The sequence below is a fragment of the Pleurodeles waltl genome, chromosome 3_1, assembly GCF_031143425.1.
Source record: "Pleurodeles waltl isolate 20211129_DDA chromosome 3_1, aPleWal1.hap1.20221129, whole genome shotgun sequence".
Lineage (NCBI taxonomy): Eukaryota > Metazoa > Chordata > Amphibia > Caudata > Salamandridae > Pleurodeles > Pleurodeles waltl.
The window spans coordinates 747,380,717-747,401,646 of NC_090440.1; the positions used below are offsets into that span (position 1 = coordinate 747,380,717).

A 20,930-nucleotide genomic window follows, 5' to 3' on the forward strand; every position below is an offset into this window, starting at 1 on the left:
CAAGCATCCAAAAGGTTACCTGTTCACGTACTGAATATAGTTTCAAGTTGGATGCAAAATATACAAAGCTGTCCACTTGAAATACACTACGTCATTTCAATGGTATTGTGCCCACATTTTAAAGTTCAGTATATAGATGGGCTTTTTAAGAATCGTAGAAACATTAGGACATTTGAAATGTTACAGATATGTTTGCTTACAATAAACTACAGGAGTAAAAAAAAAAAAAAAGAATTACACATCCAGAATAGTGTATACTTAATTAATGATGCTTATAGGAGCCAGCAAGATGACTCAACAAGTTAAGCACCTTGCTACAAAATATGATGGGATGTGGAGTTTATAAGACTCCTGATATTGTGTACTCCTCACATGTTAAGTCTCTCTAAAATAAAGAGTACAAATATGAGTAATAAAAATGTCTGCTATTTACTACATCAAAACTGCAATGTTAAGTAACCTACATTAAGCCATATTTAAAATAAACAATTGACATAGTATGCCCACTTTTTAGGTTGAGCATAAGAGTACAACCTCTGGTATACTTTAGTATACTTTTTGTGGGCGTAAAGGCATTTTATTTGTTTGTTTCAGTGTCCTTTAAAAATCCTTGTTTGCTAGTGGTCAGTCCTGACTCTTTGTCCCTCCTTCCTTCTCTCAGGGAGCATGGACCAAGTACTGTAGGATTACACTTTGGTTCGTTATCTGTTCTTTGGTGGACTATTTTCTCTGGTTTTCCTGCTCCTTTTACTGTTTGCCTATGTATAGCTTAGGCACCTGCGGCTGCTTGCATTTTAACATAGAAAACCTCCCTTGTCCTCCCATGTCACTACATGCCCCTCCCACCTGTGCATAGTGCTCCAGTCCTGTCCCTCACCCCTTCCGATGTGTTACTTGTTTTATTTTATAGTCCACTGGTGCTAAAGTACAGCGGAAGGCATGCCTCCTCGTACTTCTTCTGTGCCTAGTTTGTACTACAATCACTTTAGACACGAGCGGTGTGCATGCTCCAGCGACTTGGGTTGAGGTTCCTTCATTACTGTGCGGTGCCAGCGGGTTATGTGGCCACGCGGTCTCTTTAGGAATGCTCAATTCCAGTGCCTGCGGCTGCAATGTGGAATACAGCCAGATTGTGGACGATTCCTGCGGCGACCAGTGAGTGTGGTCAGTGGGAGCCAACAGGAAGTACGGTGAGGGAAGGAGATGTTTGCCTACGAGTGGCTGCTTCTGAGCCTCCTTTTTTCTGTGTCCAAGACAGAAGTCTGCTGTGCTTGCCTCCGACCGGCTAGGGGAGGAGTGTCTTGGTTGCTCCTCTTTGATTGGCAGCAGGCTGGCTGACTCTAGTAATGAGAAGGAAGCGCATATTTTGTGTTTTTCTCTAGTGCAGCCTTGGGAAAAACAAGCCTTGAGGACTTGGCCAACCTTCAAGGCTTGTTTTCTTCCAACTCTGACCTACAGTAGCCAGCATGTTTTGATTATTAGAGGGAAGGGCCTTTCAATCTATAAAAGGTGTCCCTGGGCAGCAGCCAGGGGGAATTTTCCAAGACTTCAGTCAGGAGCAGACGTCAGCTGATTGACCTGTCCCGTACGGGTGGAAAATCTCTCTCACAGTTAAACAGGAGTCATCAACTTGCAGGCATGAGAAAGATGACAAGCAGTAATAGGCCCTACGGTGATAAATTTTGACTTATTTTTTGCTTTGAAGGTGTGCTATAATATAATCACATATATTTGATGTGTACATTGCAACTGAGAATCACCGATATATTTTCCTTTCATTGCTGTGACTATTTTTAAACGTGTGCCTCCAACCTACTAATCTCTCTCAGGAATCTTGTGGTGAAGTAATAATAAATTTCTTCTTTGAACTAAGAAGTGCATTCCAGAGATTGTTTTCAGCTCGGTCATTAGTGAAAGCAAAACATTTTGGCGTGGTCGATTGCAGGATTCGAAGGGGAAAAACATGTTAAACAAGTTAAAGGAGTGATTGTTTCACGGTGTGCCCTAAATTGTCCATAGTTCTGTTATTCTGAAGAGTAAAAAAAAGTTAGTTTCTGCCCGAATATTCAAATAGTTTATGGGAATAATCTCCTCATGAATTCCTTTGGTTCCGAATTGTCGCTTGCGCACAAGGCTCCTCCAACAACTCGGCAAGCAATGGACACCGGGCTTGTTCGATGACACTATTCACACGACACCAACAATTAAAATCGGAGATCTTATGGTGGGCACAGCCTTTCAACCTAACGGAGAGTATCTGTTTCTTACAGACGGTTTCAAATTTCATAACAACAACGGATGTGTCTCTACAAGGTTGGGGAGCACACCTCCACAACCTAAGGATCAGTGGGTAACGGTCCAAAGAAGAGAAAAACCTCCATATCAACCAACTGGAACTCAAGGCTATTGCCTTGGCCTTGAAGGCCTTTCTTCCAAACATCACAGGTTAGTCGGTCCTGATTTGAACAGACAATACAACCAGTATGTTCTATCTGAACGAACAGGGAGGAACGTGTTCCCAGATGCTATCCACTCAGGCTCAAGACGTCTGGAACTGGGTGCCTCAACATCGCATATTCTTAAAAGCGAAGCATGTGCCAGGAGTACATAATTCCCTTGCCGATTCATTAAGCAGAATCACCATTCCATATCACGAATGGGAATTAGATCAATCCAGCACAAAGGAACTGTTCCGGCGATGGGGGAAACCGAAGCTCGACCTGTTTGCCACAAAGAACAACAAGAAATTATACAATGGTCAAGAGTATATGCCTACGCCTTTCCAACAATTCAATTGATCCCAAGGGTAATAAAATTAAAAGAGAACCTTGCAGACAGACTCCTAATAGCTCCCAGGTGTCCCAGGCAGAACTGGTTCACCAAACTCCTTCTCCTCTCAGAGCAACCTCATTGACAACTCAAGGTGACAGCAGACCTGTTGCCAATGAACAGGGGGCCGATACTGCATTCGGACCCAGCATCGCTTCACTTATCAGCAGGGATCCTTAATACAATGAGTTCATCGCTAGTCATTCTTCCAGACTGCAGAGAGATACTGGCACAGGCAAGAGCTGAGTCAACAAAAAAAAACAAAATAAATAAAAAAAAAAAAAAAAAAAAAAACACCTTACAAGCTCAAGTGGAAGCACTTCCGTCTTTGGTGCAAGTCCTCTAACATCCACCTGCTAGAAGCACCGCCAGAACAGATTCTTCTGTACTTACTTCATCTGGCAAAATCTATGTTGTCGCATTCTACCATTAAAGTGCACCTGGCTGCAATTGCGCGCTTTAGACACAGCAATAACGCACTATCTTTGAGCTCTTCTAGAATAATCAAACAGTTCATCAAGGGACTCTTCAGGGCCTTTCCACCAATAAGGAACCCCCCCCACCAGTGTGTATCTGAGCGTGGGTCTGGGGCAGCTTATGAAACCACCATCTGAACTAATACACAGATTGGAACTAAAGTATCTTACTTAGAAAACGGCAATTCTTTTGGCTCTCACTTCTGCAAAGAGGGAGAGCGACGAACGAGTTACTTACCTTCGGTAACGACTTTTCTGGTGGATACATTAGCTACCTGTGGATTCCTCACCTAATGAATACTCCCATGGCGCCAGCATTCGACGGAAATCTTCTTCCTAGTCTCTGCACGTCGACGAGGAATCCACAGGTAGCTAATGTATCCACCAGAAAAGTCGTTACCGAAGGTAAGTAACTCGTTCTTCTGATGGATACAACTACCTGTGGATTCCTCACCTAATGAATAGAGTCCCAAAGCAGTACCACGCCCGGTGGCGGGTGCCTAAATGGTCAAACCAAGAAATCCTGCAGCACTGACCGTGCAAAATGGCCGTCCCTTCTGACCTCAGAGTCCAAACAGTAATGTTTCGCAAAAGTGTGAAGGAACGACCAAGTTGGGGCCTTGCAGATGTCGACCACAGGAACACCTCTGGCCAAGGCCGAAGTGGCCGACTTAGCTCTGGTGGAATGAGCTCTAATACCCTCAGGAGGATCCTTCTTTGCCAAAGAGTAACAGCTTTTAATGCAAAGAACCACCCACCTGGAGAGTGTTCTCTTGTGGACTGCCTTTCCTCTCCTCTTGCCCACGTACCCGATGAACAGCTGATCCTCCAGCCTGAAATCCTTTGTTCTATCAATAAAGAAGCTCAACGCCCTCTTTGGGTCCAGACGGTGCAGTCTTTCTTCCTCTTTAGAAGGATGAGGCGGAGGATAGAACGTGGACAAAGTAATTGTCTGAGCCAAATGGAAGGGTGAAACAACCTTTGGGAGGAAAGCAGCCTTGGTCCTCAACACCACCTTATCCCCATAAAAAGTTGTATAAGGGGGCTTTACCGATAAGGCCTGCAACTCACTCACTCTCCTTGCAGATGTTATAGCTACCAGAAAAACTGTTTTTATAACCAAATACCTTAAGGGGCAAGAATGCATAGGCTCGAAAGGGGACCCCATAAGGAAAGTCAGAACCAAGGACAAATCCCATTGCGGCATAACAAATGGTTTTGGAGGATATTTATTTAGAAGACCTTTCAAGAATCTGATAACAATAGGGGATTTAAATAACGATGGTTGGTCTGGAAGACAAATGAAGGCTGACAAGGCCGACAAATAACCCTTAATGGTAGCCACTGCACAACCTTTCTGCGCTAGAGACAGAGCAAAAGACAAAACGTCCGATAGAGGAGCATGTAAGGGATCAATCTGCCTCTCTCCACACCACGCAACAAATTTAGACCACCTATTAGCGTAGACAGATGTAGTGGAGTGTCGCCTGGCCGCTAATATAACATCCACTACATCAGGCGGAAGAGAGAAGGAACTCAGGTTGCCCCGTTCAATCTCCAGGCATGTAGGTGCAGACTCTGGAGGTTGGGGTGTAAAACCTGCCCCTGCGACTGCGAGAGGAGGTCTGCCCTGAAAGGGAGACGGAGCGGAGGGCACATTGAGAGTTGGAGAAGGTCGGAGTACCACACCCTCCTTGGCCAATCCGGAGCTATTAAGATGACTAGCGCCCGGTCTTGGCGAATCTTCCTCAATACTCGAGGAATCAAGGGTATGGGAGGAAACGCGTAAAGCAACTGGCCGCACCAGGTTATTTGAAACGCGTCCCCCAACGCTCCCTGCATCGGATACTGGAGGCTGCAGAATAACGGACAATGCGCGTTCTCCAGAGTGGCAAACAGATCTACCCGAGGAAACCCCCACCTTTGGAAGATCAAACTGGCTTGATCTGGATGGAGACGCCACTCGTGGTCTGCCGAGAATTGGCGACTGAGACCGTCCGCACGTACATTCAAGACCCCGGCCAGATGATTTGCTACCAAGCAAATCTGATGGTCCTTTGCCCAGAACCATAGTCGAAGAGCTTCTCTGCAGAGAAGGTACGACCCTACTCCTCCCTGTTTGTTTATGTACCACATCGTGGTAGTATTGTCCGTTAGGACCTGTACCGACTGACCACGAAGGGAAGGGAGGAAGGCCTTGAGAGCCAGACGTACAGCCCGTAACTCTAACAGATTGATATGAAACATCTGTTCCTCTGGAGACCAAAGGCCTTTGATCTCCAGATCCCCCAGATGAGCTCCCCACCCTAGAGTGGAAGCATCCGTTATGACCGTGGCCACTGGTGGCGACTGCGCAAACTGCTTTCCTTGTGAAAGATTGTTGCTCGCAATCCACCACTTCAAGTCCACAGCAGCATCTCTGGAGATCTTGACAGCACCTTCTAGATCTCCTTTGTGTTGAGACCACTGCCTTCGGAGGCACCACTGAAGAGCCCTCATGTGCCAGCGAGCATGCGTGACCAACAGAATGCAGGAGGCAAACAGACCGAGCAGACTAAGGACCTTGAGGACTGGAACTACCGCTCCACTTCGAAACATTGGAACCAATTCCTGAATATCTTGAATCCGCTAAGGCGGAGGAAAGGCTCGACTCAATGTTGTATCCAGTACTGCCCCTATGAACAGGAGGTGTTGAGAGGGCTCCAGGTGAGATTTGGGCTCGTTCACCGAAAAGCCCAGGTCGAACAACAACTGAGTCGTTGACTGCAGATGATGCAACACAAGCTCCGGAGACTTGGCTTTGATCAACCAGTCGTCCAAGTAAGGGAATACTGCTATCCCCTTCCTTCTCAGCTCTGCCGCAACCACCGACATCACCTTCGTGAAGACTCAAGGTGCTGAAGTAAGACCAAACGGAAGGACCGCAAACTGATAGTGCTGCGATCCTACCACAAACCGGAGATACTTCCTGTGTGACTTGAGTATCGGGATATGAAAGTAAGCATCCTGCAAGTCGACAGACACCATCCAATCTTCCTTGTTCAACGCCAAAAGCACCTGAGCTAGGGTCAGCATCTTGAACTTTTCCTGTTTGAGGAACCAATTCAAGATCCTCAGATCCAGGATTGGTCTCAACCGACCATCCTTCTTGGGAATCAGGAAATACCTTGAGTAACAACCTCGACCCCTTTCCTGCTCTGGGACCAACTCCACCGCGCCCTTTGAAAGGAGGACTTGTACCTCCTGTTCTAGCAACAAGAGGTGTTCTTCTGAACAATAAGATGGGCGAGGCGGGATGGGGGGGCGGGAACTCCCGAAAGGGAAGGGTGTAGCCTTTTCCCACAATACTGAGAACCCAAGTGTCCGTTGTAATTGTCTTCCACTTGCGGAGAAAATGCCGTAATCTTCCCCCTACAGGAGAGGAGTGAGTGGGAAATGGTGGAAGCCTAAGGCTGCTTTCCCTGCTGCACCCCTCCAGAGGACGAGGAAGAGGCAGAGTGCTGCTGAGAGGCTCCTCTGGTGCGGGCCCTACCTCTCCCTCTAAAAGATCTATAGGGATGGGAAGAGGCAGGTTGCTGGAATCTCCCCCGAAAGGAAGAGGAGGAAGAGCCACGCCCAAATCCACGAAACCTCCTGAAAAATCTGGAAGAGGCAGAGGAAGAAGGAGCTTGGAGCCCTAACGATTTGGCTGTGGCCCTGCTCTCCTTAAATCGCTCCAAGGCCGAATCTGCCTTGGCCCCAAACAGTTTGTCCCCATCAAACGGGAGGTCCAATAGGGTTGACTGCACATCCGCAGAAAACCCCGAATTACGGAGCCAGGCCTGTCTCCTTGCCACCACAGCCGTGCCCATTGCCCTAGCCACCGAGTCGGTCGTGTCCAGCCCAGACTGAATAATCTGGGTCGCGGCAGCTTGGGCGTCCGAAACAACATCCAAAAGACCCTCGGGAAGCTCCGTAAATGATGACGAAATGTCATCCATAAGAGCATGGATGTATCTCCCCAGAATGCAAGTTGCGTTGGTGGCCTTCAACGCCAGACTGCAGGATGAAAAAAAAATCTTGGACTGCGCATCCACCTTTTTCGAGTCCCTGTCTCCAGGCACCGTCGGGAAAGATCCAGGCGCTGATTTTGATGAACAGGAGGCTTGCACCACCAAGCTCTCCGGTGTAGGGTGTCTAGAAAGAAAGCCAGGGTCAGATGGCGCAGCTCGATACCTCCTGGCCACAGCCCTATGAACCGCTGAGGAAGATACTGGCCTCTTCCACACCTCTAGCACCGGATCAAGCAAAGCCTCATTAAACGGCAAGAGAGGCTCCGCTGCAGCAGAGGCCGGATGTAGCACCTCCGTTAGAAGATTGTGCTTCGCCTCTGCCACTGGCAAAGGCAGGTCCAGAAAGTTAGCTGCCTTCCGTACTACATCGTGAAAGGAAGCCGCCTCCTCCGTATATTCCCCTGGAGACGAAAGATCCCATTCAGGGGAAGTGTCCAGCCCACTGGCTGTATCCAGACCATGCAGCCCATCACCAGAGTCCTCCAGTTCTCCTTCCTCCAGGACTCGTTGGTACTCCTGCTCTTCCAATAGACGAAGAGCCCGTCTCCTCGAATGTAGCCTCTGCTCGATACGCGGAGTCGACATGGCCTCCGCCGAAGGTCGGCGCCGATCCCCAGAAGCAACCGACGCCGCGTCCGGCACCACAGGCAACTTCGACGCCGATGAAAAAGCAGGACGAAGAGAACTTGGAGCAGATGGACCCACCGGAGTCACAGGACGAAATCCCGACGTCGACGGGATGGAAATCTCCGGGGCCAATCCCTCTGAAGCCACCGGAGCGGCCACCGGCGCCGACACCGGCGCCGAGCCCACGTTCCCAAAAGGGAGAAAGGGCATAAAGGGTGCCGGCCGTAGAGGCGCAGGATCACCCAATGAAAAGGCCAAAGGACCAGCCGGAGCACCTCCTGGAGCCATCTGTTGGAAGATGGTATACATCGCATTTAGGAATGCGGTACTATCGGCTCCAGGGGTGGGAAAAGCCGGATACTGGGGTGCCTGTATCGAAGGCGACCCCGACCTCGACGTCTGCGACGCCGGAGACAACACAAGAGGCTGCATCACCTCAATCACCGACGCCTGCCCAGGTGAAGTCGGTGACGCCGGAGAGGGCAACGGCGTCGACGGATGCGGCGTGACCGTGGGACTGACCTCCCAAGTCCTCCGGCGCCGATCCGAAGGCGACCTGGAACGAGTCTCCTTGCTTGAATGGCGCTGTGAATCTCTACGGCGCCGGGAGTCTCGATGACGCCGATGCCTTGGCGAAGACTTCTTGTGATGCTTTTCTTTCTTCGCCATAAACAACTTAGCCTCACGTTCCTTGAGGGCCTTTGGATTCATGTGCTGGCATGAATCGCAAGTTGAGACGTCGTGGTCGGAGCTCAAACACCAAAGGCAGTCGGAGTGAGGATCTGTAACTGACATCTTGCCCCCACACTCTCGACAAGGCTTGAAACCCGACTTTCTCTGCGACATTATTACTGCAGAGAAGGACTACGCAGCAAAAAATACACTGTAACCACAAAAGTAACAGTTGCTCCCTCGAAGATAACCGTTTCGAATGCACGGAAAAAAGGGAACTGACGTCGGCACGTCATCGAGGACCTCTTATTGCCTGTATGACGTCAGATGGCGTCGCGTGGGCTAGAGTGACGTCCTCGTCGACGTGCAGAGACTAGGAAGAAGATTTCCATCGAATGCTGGCGCCATGGGAGTATTCATTAGGTGAGGAATCCACAGGTAGTTGTATCCATCAGAAATACAGGTTTTCACCACCAAGCATCCTTTCCTGCAGTTCACTGTGGACAGTGTCATCCCGAAGACAAACCCTAAATTTATTCCGAAAGTTCCATCGGATTTTCATTTGAACGAACCGTGGTTATCAGAACTTTTTTTTCCAAATCCACATAAACCAGCAGAAAAATCTCTCCACTCACTAGATGTTAAAAGGTGTCTCAAATTCTATTTACACAGAACTCATCATATTAGACGGTCAGAACAGTTGTTCCTGGCATACGGAGGAATCAGGAAAGGTCTCTCAGTAACTAAGCGAACTATAGCAAGATGGATTGTGGCCACTACTCAGTACTGTCACGCACAGGCCGGACGAAGGTTACAAGGTTCAGTAGAGGCCTATTTGACGAGAGCAACGGCCACATCTACAGCCCTCTTTGCTGGGGTTCCAATCTAGCCCATCTGCAGGGCAGTGACTTGGTCCAGTAGGCACACATTTACAAGACATTATTGCACAGATGAGACACAAGACGGATTCAGCTGTGGGACAGGCAGTGTCGCGACAACTCTTTCATTAAGGTGAGCCTCTTTTCTTGTTCTCCCACCATCTGCTAATTTTGTTTCTCAAAAGCTAATACATAGTTATTTTTTACCATGTTGCTTTCTATTCTGATTCAAGCATGCTAATCTATGAAAGATTAAATTAACTGTAACTGTAGTTCTCCAGTATTGGTATCTTTCATAGTTTCACATGCGACCCACCTTCCTCCCCTTAGAGGCCTCCCTCATTTATACTATAGGTTAAGGGGACACTATTGCTCGAAGATCTGAGGGAAACAGCCTCTGTTGGAAGTGTTCTAGAGGGTGCTGGTGCCTGGTTGATCATTGGTCAAGTTTAGTCATTTTTATTTTCTTTTTTGTAAAAAGGAAGTAGATGGGCTATTGAACAGAATGTGCATTGCCATTATAGCCTATGATACTAACATAGTATATAAGGTTACCAGGGGACATCTATGAAAGATACTAATATTTGAGAACTACAGTACAGTAAGTAACTAATTTTCTTGTATACTAAAAAGATAGCAAGACCACTGAGATGAAACATCACCAAGGACGCCACAAAGATCACTTCAGGCATATGTAAATTCACCATCCTTTTCACAAATTCACCAGTCTCACCAGCAGCCAACAAAAAAATGGATGAAGCGCACACAAACACACATTATAGGCAAGTTAACTTTACCACGCAGGTAATTACCATTAAAATATTTTTAGGTCTTTAATAATACAGCAGAACTTAACCATGCAAGTATATGATTTCTTTGTAATGTTGTTTGTGTGTCCACATATGTACATATCACTTTGAAAACATGAATTCCGGAAAGATCAATTTTGTAGCAAATGCTTTGATACCCAGTACCGCACAGATGCCATCTCACATAACATGACGAGTTTGTTTTGGGGGTGCATATTAAATATATATCAATGTTTTTTACTAGCAGTTTTCTGTTGTAGGGTAAAAATATGTAATATGTGTTGTGAACACCAACGTATTGTTCTTCAGACAGTTTCCATACTACAAACATTTCCAACCTCTGCACAGAAAAAGATCACGGTTATTCACATTGCCAGAATACTATCAAGGGCATTCTTTCTATCCAAGCAAAGGACATTCAATAAATAGCTTTGTCCTTTCCACAGACCTTTCATGGTGCACCTCCAGAATCTGAGGGATTAATTCTAAGTGGGTGATTCCGATTGGAGAACTAGACTCAGAAGCGATCAGCCTGCACATTAAACACCAAAAGGATGTTAGTGCCATTCAAAAGCAATCAGGTGAACAGTTTCAGTGATATGGACTAACACTGCAACTAAAATCTAAATTTGCCTCATTTGAGTTTTTCCTAACCAGACTACCTTACTAAATAGGCCCTTCAAAGTGTTATGTAAACTGTGTACTGCAACTGCCTTTGTCATTTTGAGCTTCAGCGTTACTGCAGGCCTATCATACACTGAAAATTTGCAGATGACGTAAATTGCAGAACAAATCTCTAAATAAAAAAGCAATACAACAGAGATCGTACTGCACACAGCATTCATTCGAGTTGGTGTCCGCCAGTAAAATGCAACCAATTATTTGCTATGAGAGCATAAAGCACTACTAGATGACCCGGGCAAGAGCCCCGAGCTCAACTTGTCGCAGCCCTCAACCTGTGTATACTTTTCCTAGTTAAAGTAGACATCAATAATCCTATTCATCAACAGAGAAGAAAGACCAACACACCTCCACCATTTTGTTTTTAGAAAGGCCAGTTGTGGCCCTGAAAAAGAGATTAAGATGCTGCCTATCACACCAGCACAAATAGGATTCATTGTGCCAAACAGGTAATGACCCCTCCCCATTCCCAACTAACTCAATTCCGTACTTGAAATCACAACAAGCCTGCAATTGCAGGCAAAACCATCAAACCTCAAAAGACTACCACAGAATCATAGTTTTTCAGAAAGCTGAAGGGTCAAATGAAAGATGACCTGTTTAATGCAAGATCAGCACATCACTTTGTTGCACTTTATATTCTAAGAATGCCTGCTACAACCTATGAAAACTAGAAACTGTCATTTTTCCACGTTAAAAAAACCATACTTCGAAAAACCCAAGGCATGAGCTATGTTGGTTCTAGATGGTTTTGTTAAGGATGAACATAAATTTTCTATTTATAATTAACATTGGACATGCTACAGCTAATTTTTTTAAGTGAGAGTTCAATGGTTGTCTACATTACCCTGCTCATAGTGGCATAAACAAAGGTTTTTTTTTTTTGCTAATGTTGTCAGCCTTTCTAAACAAAATGCCTGGCAATGTCTCAGGAGGCAAATATACCTCTGAAAAATCATGGTTTCATATTCAGGATGAGGCGCAGTAAGGCAACATTAAGACATGCCTGATCAATAACAATGGACACATGAAAGAAGCACTTCAGGGGTGAACGAAAAGGTGACGCCCATGTTATGACTAATGCAGATATTCAAGTGATCAACTAACCACTTCACAATAAAAGATAACAAGCAATGGCACACGTCAATTGGTCTTGCATTTAAAAAGGAGTTAGCTAAGTTAGACGGTACATTTTTATTTTATGTGCCTCTCCCTCTCAAGGGACATGGTTCAAAAAAGTTGCCCAATTGTCCATTTGACAGTCATACGCCCTAGAGCACCCTTAATTTTTCTCTTTTTTGACCACTTTTTTTTAATTCCACGTTAAGAGATTTTTATTGCCCTATCTGAGAACTGTAGGTCTAAGAAAGCATAGAGGGGCATTACTGTTCCTTCAACGTATGGATTCGATAGAAATTGGTGTTGCGATGGTGAATTTTTATAAAGAGTGTGCTAGGGATTAGGAGAAAATATGCAATCTAATCATGTTAAGAGTGTATTTAGCTTTGTTAGCTTGTGATGATATGAATCAATGATATTTCTTTTAATATTAGCCGCTAGCTATGAGAGACTTTTTTGGTATGAGTAACTTTTTATTGTCTGTATATATTTAGGAAATGTTTTTTATGTGGTGTATAGTTGTTTTAATTTTGAATTTATGCTTGTGCTTTTATGGTCAATTGAGACCGAATAAAATTTTGATGATGATGATTCAACAGTTAATTCCATGCCCACAGCCAAGGCTAGCATTATTCTCTTCTCTAGATTTGCTACGGTAGCTGCCAATCAAAAAAAAATAATATATACAAAAAAGCATTTCCCATGAACTTAAACCTACAAAATACAATCATGTTACAATGACAGTTATGGACACAATTCAGGAACAATAATGAGGTCCTCTTGCTACACAGCCTCTTTCTCAGGCTTGGAAGGAAAAACTAAGAAACCCCCTAGCGTGATCTGTAGAAGTGCGTTTTCTTTGTGCAAAGAGACTATGCATGATTTTGTTTCTCATATTGTCAGAAATCAGATCATTAACTCAGCAGCTGTAAGAGAATGACTGCTCAACCCTTTGTAGCTATTGCACAAGTCATAAGCCTTCTACCCCCAAAAATGCATGTTAGGTTCAAGCAGTGCCTAACAATTGTTTGTTTTTACTATGAATCAGGAGTCTAAGTCATCTTTATCCAACAGTCACGGAGAATCTCCTTTCTTCCAAATGTTTATCCCAATAGTGTTCTGAGAAAGTGGTGACGAGTTGGCAGTATCCTCCTGCGCACTAGTCACTGATCTGAGAATTACCTTCAACTAAACCTATTTGCCTATAGAACCCTATCTTCCATTTTTTAGTATTTTTTATTTTGTCCCAGAGACCCTCAATCAAGGGAGGCTTTGGGAGAGATCTTTTGCTTCCCATAAACAAAGGAAAATCAATAATTATGCCATTTGTCATATAACCAATGAAAGGTTATATGTAATAACGTCTCCGGCTTCTAAATCCATTTTATTGCCTTCATGTTACTTTCTATAATTTGTTCTAAGATAAGGGCATAGAAAACTTCCAGATAATGTTTACGGTATATAGGTTCCAAAATTCACAATCTAGCATGTGCATTCAATATAACTGCATTCCACACAGTGAATGTGTAGCTAAATAGTGCTTTGTGGACTTTAGTCTTGAAATAAATAAAAGCACTTTTAGTCCTGGGTCTGCATCGCAGGTATCTTCATTGAAGTCATAAAAGCTAGAATAATGCTGTGCTGCCTGTGTGCGCTTCTTAATATACATAAAATCAATTCTAAAGTCCTACAAGGGTATTAATGCCCATCTTCTTTCATGATAAAATTCCCATGTCAGGGGCTCAATCTCTCTTTCTGGGAGAATACAATAACTGAATACCAATTTCAAACCTACTTTGCAGCATTGTGCTCAGAAAGGTGAAAATGTATGATGAAGGAAAAAGAAAAATTAGTGATAAAAGTATGCTGTCACAGCATTTGAGCCTCCTATTCGCAATTGATGGGTAGTGTTTATGATCATCAATAAGGATTCTATGATGCAGAACAGCAGGCACAGTAAGGCACTAAACAGATTTCGCACACCCCTTAACTGTTACTCAAAGGCTTCCACCACCAAAATGTACTCATTTCTTAGCAAACAGCAGGACACTTGAAGGCATGCACAGCAGGAAGGAGCCTAACCTCTTTGTTAATGCCATTCATCTTAGTCCACGTCCAGAAACAAATAATGCCAGGCACATCCTTACTTCTGCACGAGCAATGATCCTCCTAGTAGAGCCAAACAAGACCTTTGCTCCAAATGTCATCTGGGGGATTACGTTGCCCAAATATACCTTCTCAAAAGGGTCTACTTTATAAACTTCATTGGCAGCATAAACACAATTATTAAGGACAAGTCACAGCTTACTTACATGGTGACTGGACTACAGCCACCTTTCCAAACAAACACCTTGTATTCCATTAATCCTAACCGTGTATAATTGCAATAAATACAGCTAATTCATTACGGCTCAGGTCAATTAAAGAGTGTTTGGAAAGAATACATCAGACCACACATGATGCCTGGAAAATCACGCATTAAACTATTTTCCCTAAGAATACCTTCAGAATATTTATACCCATCAATAATTTGTCAGAGACCCGGCCTATGAACCCTATGAAAAGCATATGATAGGGCCAAAAAGGCAACAAACAGTTAATCTTGCTTAATCTCACAATACTTACCCAATATGACATAATCAAACACTTGCAGTAGATCTGGCGACTACACATGGCCAGAATACTATAACAAAGTTTGATTACCTGGAACCATATAAATGGAGTCATGAAAAACGGTAACAGCATGGAATTTCATGTTCAGAGTTCAAATAAAAATGCCATAGGAAGCTTGCCTGGTATAGAACCGTTAGTGAATTGAAATAACCTGTTCTGGAAACAGGTAACTGTGGTGCTGGGACATAAATGTCATTTTATAAAAACGCATGCTGTCCATAACTGAAGTTCAGATACAACAAAAGGCGTAAGCTCTGTAGTCAAAATACTTATCAGTACAGATATTGAATGCTTTCTGCGTAGAAAGTTGGTATTACTAGTCCTTCTGTCCTACTTAACACCGAGTATACACATGAAGAACACTGCAACACCACTAATGGAGTAGTTATGAGCAGACATGCTGAGCAACGTGAAATGTTTTGAGAAAGTGTTCTACAAAGACATCACCCCATTAAGCGAATGACCCCACTGATTATAAACTGTCTTCCGCGAGTCCTAAATAAATACTACAGAAACTAGAAATCTATTCAGAGCTTAAGTTTTATCAGGCAAAATAGTGGCAATTCCATTTTAATTATCTGAGATAAAGTCCCAAGTTATTTAACAAGTGTTCAACATGGAAATGTGGAATACGGAGAGTAAACATCAGTACCACGCAGATACTAGGGCAGGACCGGAGGTTGCGGTTTATGCTTTCTTTTATTTACTAACACAGCAAACAATGAATAACAGAATAAACTTTCAACTACATTTCCCATGAACACTCAGCCATCCAATCAGGTTATTCTCTGACAATATTAATAGCATTAACACTATAGTCCTTCCTCTTTCTTTGCTGCTGCAGAAGACAGTTAAGTGTTATCATCTCGTGCTTAATGATTTATTGCATGTTGTTTGATGCGTGTATATTCGGTTTTAAAGCACGTGTGCTATACTCTGCGCTACTGCGTTATTGTTGTTTTCATAGGATCTACGATCCCTTTTTTGTCAGCTGGTGTGGAGCGGGAGCAAGGCCGAAGGAGAGGTTCTCTCAGTCTTTCTTGCTGAGGACGTAGTCCTCTTTCTATTTCCTGTGCGATGCGCACACGTTGAGCCGGCTCTGAGATTTTTCCTTTCCGATCGGCTCTGCTTGTGTTTCATGCGAGGCACACATTAGACTGCTGACCAGTCTGTCAATCACCCGACAGGGCTGCAATACTACTAAGTGGGCCTAGCCCTGGGGGATGGATTATTTACATTGATTTCACTGAATTATACTAGCAGGTGGCTCCCTCCACAAATAGTTTGCTGGCCTAGCAGCTTCTAGCTGTTTCTTTCTACAAAATGGTGCACCTGCTTCAGGGTTATTCCCCCCATTAACTTCTCCATACTTCCCAACCTATAATATCATGGCGTATTACGCCGATGAGGAGTAGTAGTATCAGGAACTGCATGAAGTGCCGGTGGAGCACCAAATGAAATAAATATTAGTGGAGGAACTTGGACATAATGTGCAGAAGTCCTTGAATTGGGCCCTGATACAGGCCTTAAAACCTTTCACCCAACCCTTGACCAATTTTGGCAGGAGAGAGTTTGAGCGAAGGCAGTCCGCAAACTTGCTTGCAAGCTGGTGAGTCTATGGAGGAGTCTGGCCTCTCTTTGCAGCACTCTGGGGGTTCTTCCTCTGCAGAAATACTGGAGCAGATGGCAGCTTCAGTGTGCGATCATGAATATGGGAATTTCTTCCACGAGAATCACCAAATATTTTTCCCAAGCCCTCACACTCTGTCGGGCTTGCAAGAGCAATCGTCATCTAGGTCAGAGTCGGATGACTCACATGAAGATTCTGTCCCAAGCAAAAAGAAGCGCAAGTCCCGCCATGTTATTCCTGATGCACCAGCCGGTCAGAATCGCCTATTCTCTCCTGAGGATATAGTTCATCCACGCTCCACTGAGTAGGTTCCCAGTGCTGAAGTGGCTCATTATATGCAGGATAGGCTGCGCAAAAGTTTTGAAAATGAAGTGCGCAACACTCTCAGAGCTGAATGTCCACGGCCTTCATTGGTTGGCAAAGTAGCGGATACTTCAGAGTTAGATCCCAGTATGGCAACATGAGGAAATTTGCAAAGGATCCCAAAAAGGGACTGGACCGCGCTTGGCGTGGTTGCCAAGATAAATTGTTAGATTTATCAGGTCCATTGACAAAAATCCTAGACTTAGCTATCCAATCTAAAGAAGCTAATACTCCCCTGGATCAAGAAGTCGTGCTGGAATGGTCGCAGCGTGCTGACTTTTGGGCAACGCCAATTGAGCCATGTCAACTGAACGCAGGTGCTCCTTCTTAATAAGCCTAGACCGCAAATTGGCAGAGTTAGAAACTAATGAGGCTGGTTCCTTAGCCAATGGCATGCTGTTTGGCGACAAGTTTGTTGAATATTTGGGCAAATATGTCACAACTTTCACAGCTCTGGACAAAGCTCAGTCTAATATCAAGAAAGTATTTAATAATGCTCTTTTTGCTCGGGCCGGGCGTTTCAGAGGCCGAGCCCCAGGCCGTAGATTTCAGGCTTCCAGATTTGCCACTCAAAGGGGCAGAGGCAGTTCCTCAGACTATCAGACCTTCTTCCCCAATCGTTATAGAGGATGTGGCCGTTCCTCCAGAGGGTATCGTGGCGGTGGTTCCACTCAAGACAGCGATACCCCAAGTAAGGATCATTTGGTTTTCGGAAGTAATTTTGGGGGGCAGGTTGCAGCAGTTCCTCCTGGCATGGCAAAATACTACACAAGACCCATTGGTGTTACAAACGGTCCAGGTTTTCCACCTAGAGTTTTACGCTTCCCCGATTCAGAGGGTTATTCCTCCTCTGCTTCTTTTTACCCTTGCAGACTGTGCAATTATCAAAGAGGAGATTTTTGCGCTCGTACAGAAAGGGGCAGTTGTACAGACTTCATCATCCTCACGGTTTCGTGAGCACGATTTTCTTAGTGCAAAAGATAGGAGACGGTTCCCGCTTGGTACTAAATTTCTAACATTTCACTTCATGGGTTGTATACTGCCATTTCAAAATGGAGGGCATACATCTTCTCCGAGACATATTAAGACAGAGATTGGATGGTACAATAGGTTCTCAAAGATGCGTACCTTTCAGTACCGATTTTCGCTCCACAAAGACGTTTTCTTCAATTCCAATGGGGGTCCCATTGGTTCGAATTCACTGGTGTTCCCTTCGGGCTGCCCTCAACTCCTTGGTGTTTCACCAAGCTTCTTGCAATTTTTGAGGGAATGAGGAGTGAAACTTATCGTATACCTCGACGACATTCTAATTACGGCCCAGGACAAAGACACGATCCCTTGTCATCTCAATTGGACAGTTAAATTTTTACAAGATCTCTGGTTCATCATCAATTCTGAGAAATCCATCATGATGCCAGCACAGACTATCGAGTTCTTATGTTTTCAGATAGACTCTGTTAAGGCTTTAAGCAAACGGACTTCGATCAAGAAATAGTTGAGGAGAGTCTTTGCCTCTACAACTATATCATTGAAGACGTTGGCACACCTAGTCGGCCTTCTTGTGTCGTCAATTCAAGGAATTTTTCCGGGGCCGCTGCATTACAGGGCTCTTCAGAGGCTTAAGATTTTACATCTTCGGAAAGGTATTCAGTGTTCAGAGTTGGTTCCGCTCACGGGGGAAGCCAAGACCGAAATATCTTGGTGGCTCTCACTCATGGATGCCTGGAATGGCAAAGTGATATTTACATCCAGGCCAGATGTAATAATAGAGTCGGATGCCAGCTGGGGGAGCTTGTTGCTGCTCAGTGGAGACGGAGCATCTTTGGTCCACGGGGGAATTGAACTATCACATAAATTGCTTGGAACTCTTAGCGGGGGCATTTGCGATCAGATCCCTTTCCCCTCGCAGAGTCCATTGTTGCAACCTCTTTTGAATGGACAATGTATCCGCGGTCAGGTATATCAATCACCTAGGAGGGACCGGATCTCGTCTATTAGCAGAGATTACGAAGGATTTTTGGCATTAGTGTCAGCATCACCAGATTTCGGTGATAGTGGAATACATTCCAGGTCGTTCCAATATGACAGTTGATAGGAATGAACGCTTCCTGCGGGATGGCAGCGATTCAACGCTCAAACCTCAGATTTTCCATGCTCTTCAGCTGAGGTGGGGATTTTGTCGGATAGATTTATTTGCTTCCCGGTTGAACAACCAGGTTCCAAGTTTCTTCAGCTAGAGGCCAGATCCTAAGTAGTTGGGGACGGATGCTTCCCTTAAACCGTGGCTAGGGGATCTGCTTAATGCATTTCCTCCCAGAGCTATGATTCCGCATGTCCTGGCCCAAGTACTGTGACATCAAGCGGACATTATCTTGGTGACTCCATGCTGGAGAGCACAGCCTTGGATCCCATCTGCGATGGCCCTCTTGTGCGACTTTCCAGTGATGCTGCCAGTGTGCGAGGATCTTCTTAAGGATCCATTAGGCAGCTCGCATCCTCTGATTCTACAGGGACTATTGCCCCTGATGGCTTGGAGACTTTTAGGAGACAATGGCAAGTGCCTGGGTTTCAAAATCTGCACTGTTTTTCTTATCCCAGTCTTGGGCTCCCTCCACTCAAAAGATACAAGCAAGCCTGGGGGAAGTGGTTATGTTGGTGCAGTGAAAGGACTTTGGATCCCTTGGGGTCAGAAACTCAAGTCATAGCCATTTTCTGTCCAACTTGGCTTCACGCGGCTTGGCTTACAGGACAATTAATAATTGTCGTCCAGCTCTTTCAGCTGGTCATTTTCATATTCAGGGTAGACAGGTGGGGGAGCATCCCTTAATTTGTAAAATTCTCAGGGGCATTCATCTGGTAAATCCCCCTCAACCAAAATATACATCTTTATGGGATGTTAATATGGTCTTTCTTTTCTTAGAAATTGGCCTTCTAATGAGACCTGTCTCATAAGCAATTGTCGGCGAAACTTACAATGCTACTATGTTTACTCTCCTGTAGAAGAGTTTCTGATGTTAAAGGTTTGAACTTATCAAGTAGAGTATTTTTGCTCCTAAAGGGGTATCTTTTTCCATTACTAGGCGTACTAAGACTTAATCGAAGTGCATTACATATCGGTCTTTTCCACATAATAAAAATCTATGTGTTGTTCAATGTAAAGGATTATGATTTCGTGAATTCAGGCAAGATGTTTCTGGTCAATTGTTAATTTATTTGCAGAAGCCTTTTCGTCCAGTCAGTGCAGCAACTTTGGCTCGTAGGGTCACATGGTTATTGGCAGAAGCAGGTATAGATGTAAACATCTTTGGAGATCATTCTGTCAGAGGAGCTATGGCTTCTAAACCTTTTTCAACAGGAGCTAGATTGGAAGATATTATGGCAGCATCAGACTGGTAAAATGATTCTACTTTCAAAGTATGTTACCATAAATCTATTGTTGATTTAGTATGTGATGTAGTAAATAGACTTTAAATTAGCATAATCTGAAGCCTCCGGTCCTGCCACAGAATTAAAAAAAAAAATTACCTAGCGCGTCAAGAATTTTATTCTTTTAAGGACACGGAGGTGAGGATTATCCCACCCTTAGTAAGTATATGCTATACATGCTTTGCATGATATAACTGTTTGTCAAATATAATATGATTAGTTGATTAAAGTACCCAACCCGATGTATATATTTGTGGATATTAGTTTTTGCTAGACTTCTTCTGCAGGGGCAAACAACACTGCTTCTTGAATTCTTCGATTATGATGTTAGATCAGGTGGACGTTCTGTTCTGTGGATGAAGTAGCCGGAAGGAAAAGTTGGGACGGTTGGCACGTTCCAAGAGGGCATTTCAGCAGACCAGTGTTCTGCACGGTCTATAATGACTCTTAAATTTGTTTATTTTTTTCCCCCGCAAAGAACGAGGAAGGACTATAGTGTTAATGCTATTTATATTGTCAGAGAAGAGCCATGTTTGGATGGATGAGTGTTCATTGGATATGTAGTTTAAAGTTTATACTGTTTTTCATTGGCTGATGTGTGGTCAGTAAATGAAAGAGGAAACATAATCCTTGCCTCTGTGTCCTTAATAGGATCTAAAATTCTAGGAGGAGAAGAATAAAGGAGAAGGAAAAGA

The 20,930-nt window shown here is 44.4% G+C and overlaps 1 protein-coding gene across 1 annotated transcript in view; it reads right to left on the minus strand.

Annotated features, from left to right (window-relative positions):
• Window positions 1-20,930, minus strand: part of CSTF3 (cleavage stimulation factor subunit 3) — a 409,061-nt gene that overhangs the window by 372,539 nt on the left and 15,592 nt on the right. The gene's annotated exons all lie outside the window — the stretch shown is intronic.